The following is a 6,000-nucleotide window of genomic DNA, read 5'->3' on the forward strand; positions in this document are numbered from 1 at the left end:
CCAGACCTTGGGCCCTCACTTAACACTCAGAATTCACTCACCAAGCTGCACCTTGGCCACTTTCTAAGTTTTGTGTTAACAATGTGTCACTTTTATAACACACAGCAAGCTTTCTTTATCACTGCTTGGCCCTCTGGCTGAGCAGGCTGGAGATGGCATTGTCAAGGACACAGAAGTCACAGGCTTGTCACACACAAATACACATACATACATGCATGGAGGTTGGGCAAGAGGATCTGGCAACCTCGGCTGCTCCAAAGGAAGGCTGAGGCAGGAGTGTCCCAAGTGCAAGGTTAGCCTGGGCTATTGAGTGAAAGCTGTGAGGGCCTTCTCCTCCCGATGGCATCAGACACCCAGAAGGGTGGACCTGAGCCTCACCTGCCCCTGGCGGCTTGCACATGCTCACACCGATCTCTGACAGGGACAGTGCCAGGCCCTCATCCCCACCCACTGAACCCATATCCCCCGAAGGCCTCCACGGGTCCATTTCAAGGCAGGGAAGGTGAGGCTGGACAGCCTCAGTAACCAGCATCAAAGTCACCCAGCAGCAGGGGCTGGGCAAAGGGCTGGGACACGACCCTGGGGCTAGAACCTGAACCAAGGACAGTTAGCCAGCACTTGCTGGGAGGGTCACCCCTAAGAGGAGGGCTGCACCCCAGGAGTGATCTGGCTTCCTGTGATACTGTTTGATCATCCCAACACTGGCTGTGTCCAGGGCGAAGGGCCCATTCTGCCAAAGCAAGCCAAAACTGGGCATGGTGGCATATGCCTGTCATGCCTGCACCCAGGAGGCTGAGGCAGGAGAATCCCAGAAGGTTCTAGGCCAGGCTCTGAGGGGTGCAGAGGAGGTGTGGGAGGCTGCAGCCCCACAAAAGTGCCACCTGGGAGTGATGCACATTCTAGCCCACAGTGCGGCAGGCGCCTCCTGTCCCAGGGTCCCTGCCACTCTTTAACCAGCAGGAGGCCTGGAGTCCACACTAGGTGCTCCAGGTCAGGACACCAGTTCTACTCCCAAGGGCCATGTGGCCTTGGAAGAGCCAATCACCTCTCTGGGCCTCAGTTTCCCTCCTTGCCGTGCAGGTGGGAGAACCCACCTCCCAGGGTCTGCACGGACTATGGCAGCACTTGGCTGGGGTACAGAGGGCATAAGTGCTGCCCCTCCAGCTGAGCAGTCTCCAGGGCAGCTGCACCCTATGCCTTGAGTGACGCCAGGCCATCCCCTCCTCCAGGCCAGGGATGCGCGGGCCTGAGCCCACATGGAAGACACATTTCCATGGTCAGCCACTGCTGAGGGAGCCCCCAGGCGAGGCAGGGGGTAGGTGGCTGCCTGTGGGCAGCAGCCGAGGGACTTCTCTGCAGGTGGCTCCAATCGGCCAGACCCACCCCAGGGCCTGCTGACTCTTACCCGACCCCTGCCCCCAGCACAGCAAAGAGAGAGAAAGAAGAAATCTCTGTCCAGAATAGCAGGTGTTCTTATCCCAGAGCAGTGTGCACAGGTGCTCACAGAACGAATCAGAGTCAGACCACAGGTTTTATTTTGAGACAGGATCTTACTATTTATTCCAGGGTTGCCTCAGACTCACAGTGTATCTTCCTGCCTCAGCCTTCTATGTGCTGGGATGACAGACAGGCACTACCATGCCCAGCCAGGGCTACTGTTTCCTAAGAACAGAGGACAGCTAGGCCTGGGCCTGGAGCTCAGAGGGTACACAGGTCACATGCTGGCCTATGGTGTGTTTCCTGCCTCAGGCCAAGATGAAAGGGTGACCGGCCAGGGTTGAAATCAGCTATATAAGCTGAAGACGCCATTAAAGATGAATGTGACCCTGAACTAAAAGCAAGCCAGGCAACACTGTAAACACCAGGTAATCAGCAGGGTCCTGAAGGCTAGAGATTAGATAATGGAGCCGCTGATGCCCGCCCAGCTGGGGCCCATAAAACAATGTCCCTGCTCTTGTGAAATCCAGTAGGACTGGGTAAAGGGGTGCCCTGTGACTGCTCGCTGCCCAGTGATTCAGCAGAAAGCACAGGGCTCTGATTCAAAGCACAGTGCCAGAGGGTTCCCACAACACAGAGAAGGACGAGTGGCCTGGGCTAAGACCAGGAAGTGTGTCCAGGGTGTGGACGTTCACCGTCCTACTCTGTAAGCTTTCCCAAGGCATTCAAGATTTTTAAAATAAACTTTTGGAGTTGGATGTGGCGGTGTACACCATTTGTAATCCCAGCACTCAGGAGGCTGAGGCAGGAAGATCTCTGAGTTCGAGGCCAACCACACTAGCTAAATATATAAATAAATAAACAGGCCCAATCATCCCCAGCACACTGGGCAGGGCTCCCCCGACCCAGAGAGCCCCCCGCTCTTGGGTGCCTAGGGCAATGTCCCAGACCCAGGGAGATGTTGTGACTACTCACAGGCAGGAGGCTCCTCAGCGGGGGCTGTTGCTGTGGATCTGGACCTGCACAAAGAAGGGTTACCATCAGGGTGGCTGTGCTGGGGATGGGCAGGGTGTGCACCCACGTTCAGGCCCCGGCTCACACCTGGGCACACACCCCCACAGCCACACTGCAGCACGCGCACTGCCGTGCTCACATGTCCTCTGCAGGATGAGGCACCTAGGGTTAGAGTTAGGCATCCAGGGGGCAGCACCCCAGGACAGGGGGTGGGGGGTGGGGGGAGCAGGCTCTGGGAACGCAGTGCAGTTCTGCTTTGGGTTTTTATGCTCTGGGTTCTTATTTATTTTCCATGGCAGAGGGATGAGATCCAGAAAGGTGCCCTTCCTCCTACACAGTCTGCTGGCACCTTGCATGGGGAGGAGGCCCCTCAGGACTTGCACACGCATCTGCTGACGCAGGAGGCTCTCCCACTCCCCAGAACTTGAAGATGGGGACATGGGGACCTGAACTTGCACCCCTGGTTTTCATATCCATGAACAGACAGCCCAGGGCTAATAGGACACAGGACCTAGGCATCTCCTTGCCTGGGGCCTCAGAAGCGGGAGTGACATCAGCAGTCCACGAGCACCCACTGCAAGCCAGATCCCAAGCCCGGCACTGGGATAAGGGTGCAACTGAGACCATCCACCCGGTGGGCATGCGGCCTGTAACACGGAGTAGGGCGGGCAACGAGGATCTCAAAGGGTACTGCGGAGGTCGGTTCTGACGGAACAGAGAATGGCACTCGGCTGTGGGCCTGGCCTTTGGGCACCACGCCTCTCAAAGGACACTGACACTCCTCCCCTAGTTAGGACCACCCCAAGATGCACCACTCCGCAGGGAACAATGGCCAAGATGCCCAGGGATCTGGAAGGGCCTCGTGCACCTGCGGTGGAGAACAGCAGAGGAGAATGTGGCAGGCACAGAGAAGGCCCAGGAGCCGAGGGAAGGGAGAGGACCAGCCGGCCCACGGCCAAGGCTCTGTGGCTCCATGCAGCTGTACCTGAAGTACCTGGCTGAGTCTTCTCAGGGCACTGAACAGAGTGCTTCCTGTTTGCTTAGGTTTTGTCTCAGCTAATTTCTGCCTACTGCAACCCCAAGGATGCAGACCTCACCCGGGCTTGGACTGGCTGCATCGCCTCAAGCTCCTCTTCATGTTTCTGAGACTCAGCAAGGTGGAAGATGGGGACAGGGAGTGCTGGACGACAGATGTCACCTATATTGTGGTACTCGGGCAGTCCCGTGTCTGTGGCACTCATGTGACCCAGTTGGCCACCCTTCTTACAGTGCAGGCAGCTAGGAAACCCGGGGGACCCTGAGAAGGAACCGGGTAGCAGCCTGGTCGTGGCTGCATCCATTTCCTGCAGACAAGCCCCAGGGCGCCTGCACTGTGGCCCTTGCCGGCCAGAGACAGGCAAACACAGGGCCCCAGCTGGCAGAAGGCATAGCCCCTCACTGTCACCAAAGCCCCCAAACACCACAGGGCACAAGGAAGGGTCGTCAGCCCAGCCAGGCGCCCGGTTGTGTCAGGCAACCTGACTTGAAGGGAGCCGGAGCTCAGGAGCCAAGACAGGGCAGCCCGCCAAGGCCTCCCCAACGAGCATCCTACATCCTACTTGGCTGCCATGAAGTCTCCTGCAGCTTTTGGACCAAGGACTTAGAGCAGCAGGAGGCTTCCCCTAGGCAGCCTCTCCAAGATGGCACCGGCCCAGGGCCCAGCCCTGCAAGCTCCCAGTCCAGGACTGGGGCAAGTTATCTGCCCTCAGCCAGGCTCGGGTCTTCTATGTACAAGAAAAGAGGATAATGGCCAGACACAGCGGCGCACCCCTGCAATCCCAGCACCCAGGAGGCTGAGTCAGGAGGATTACCTTGAATTCAAGGCCAGTCTGGGCGACACAGCAAGGCCCTGTCTCAAAATAAAAGGCAGAGTGCCTGCCTCTCCTGTTGGAGGCTCAGGGCTCCATTCTAGCACTAAAAGAAACACTTGGAATCTGATTCCAGTCCTAGGTAGGCTCCTGTTATCATCACGGCTTCTGTTTGACACTTTGTGCTGAGGCCAAGATGTGACCAAGCCCCCGAGGCTGCCCAGACCCAATTCCCAGGCTTTAAGTCGGGTAACAAAACAAGACAGAGGAAAATCCCCAAATTCCCACCTCTTGGGCTCCATGTGGCATGACACAAGGTAGAACCTGGCGGTTCTGTTGAGAAGGACATCTGTCACAGTCCCCGCCCAGCAGCCAGAATCAGAGGACAGTGCCTGGGCAGCAGATTTGGGCCCAGCTGCCTCTGTCCCTCTCTGTGGACTCAGACCCTTCGTGTTCAGAGGCATCGAGTCCACCAGCTGGGACCCACTGCCCAGGAGGTGCAGTGGCCGAGGATGCGGAGGTGTGGGCCAAGCACTCTTCTGGGACAAGAGGGGGTGTGCGTGGCTGGGGCAGGGCAGTCACCAGGTCCTCGTGCAGCTGCAAACCCAGCAGGCACTCAAATGAGATCTCAGTTTGTCCCCAACACCTGCATAAAGCCAATCAAAACTAACCCTAACCTCTGGGGCTGAGCAGTTCCAGGAGACGGCAGGGACTCTCTCTCTATCTCTCTCTCTCTCTCTCATTTTTTGGCCATTTTGTCAGTGTTGTCGTGGAGTTTTTTTGAGACGGGGTGTTGATATGTAGCCCAGACTGGCCTGGAACTCTCAGGTCTTCCTGCCTCAGCCTCCTTAAAGTCTGCTCTAATCTACACTCCTCTGGGCACAGTAGACAAAAACACCCATGATGTCCCAGAGGAAGAGCAGGAAGTGCATTGCCTTGAACCCTGCATCTCTGACTGGCATCTTTGGGGTTCCAGGCCCTAAACCAGTGAGGTCCAACAGACCAAGTGCACCCTGAAGGGGCCACAGGGAGGGCAGGATCTTCCCCCAAGGGTGTCCCTCCGGCAACGGAACCAGAAAGCAGGAGTCTGAGGCCACAGGACTCACAGGGCAAGTAGAGGCCCGGACAGCCCAGACTGTCACCCTGCCACACTGTGTCTGCTTTGCGCTCTGCAGCCAAGCACCAGCCCAAGGCCCAGCCCACTCATCCCCGCCACAGCCCTCCTGTGGGCAGGAGACAGGCACTGTCATGGGCCGCAAGCCCCTGAGAGCTGGACACCCACTGCCAGTGAGAGTACCTTCCCTGGAGCTAGGCATGGTGGTGCATTCCTGTAACCCCTGCACTCAGGAACACTGAGGCAGGAAGACCGCAACTGGAGCTCAGTCTTGGCAACTTAACAAGACCCTGTCAAAATAAAAACTTAAGCCAGTGTGGTGGCACAAGGCTGTAATCCTAGCACTGGGAGGCTGAGGCAGGAGGATCGCCATTAGTTCGAGGCCAGCCTGGGCTACATAGTGAGACTAAGCCTCAAAAAAATTTGTTTAAAATACAAACTTAAAAAGGGCTCGGGATATAGTCCTGCACAAAGGCTGACAGTTCAATGGCCTAGTACTGCAAAAGACAAGAAGAGGAAGAAAAGGGGGAAGAAAAAGAAAAAAAGGAGAAGAGGAAGAGGAGAGGGGGAAGGAAGGGAGGGAGAAGA

The 6,000-nt window shown here is 57.0% G+C and overlaps 1 protein-coding gene across 1 annotated transcript in view; it reads right to left on the bottom strand.

Moving 5' to 3' along the window:
* Slc6a6 (solute carrier family 6 member 6) overlaps positions 1–6,000 on the bottom strand; it is a 46,896-nt gene that overhangs the window by 36,463 nt on the left and 4,433 nt on the right. The window contains exon 2 of the mRNA XM_010637903.3: positions 2,413–2,456. The gene's annotated coding sequence lies outside the window, so the exon portion shown is untranslated. The remainder of the gene's footprint in view (positions 1–2,412; positions 2,457–6,000) is intronic.

This window comes from Fukomys damarensis, unplaced genomic scaffold (assembly GCF_012274545.1).
Source record: "Fukomys damarensis isolate Sample0158 unplaced genomic scaffold, DMR_v1.0_HiC HiC_scaffold_37, whole genome shotgun sequence".
NCBI lineage: Eukaryota > Metazoa > Chordata > Mammalia > Rodentia > Bathyergidae > Fukomys > Fukomys damarensis.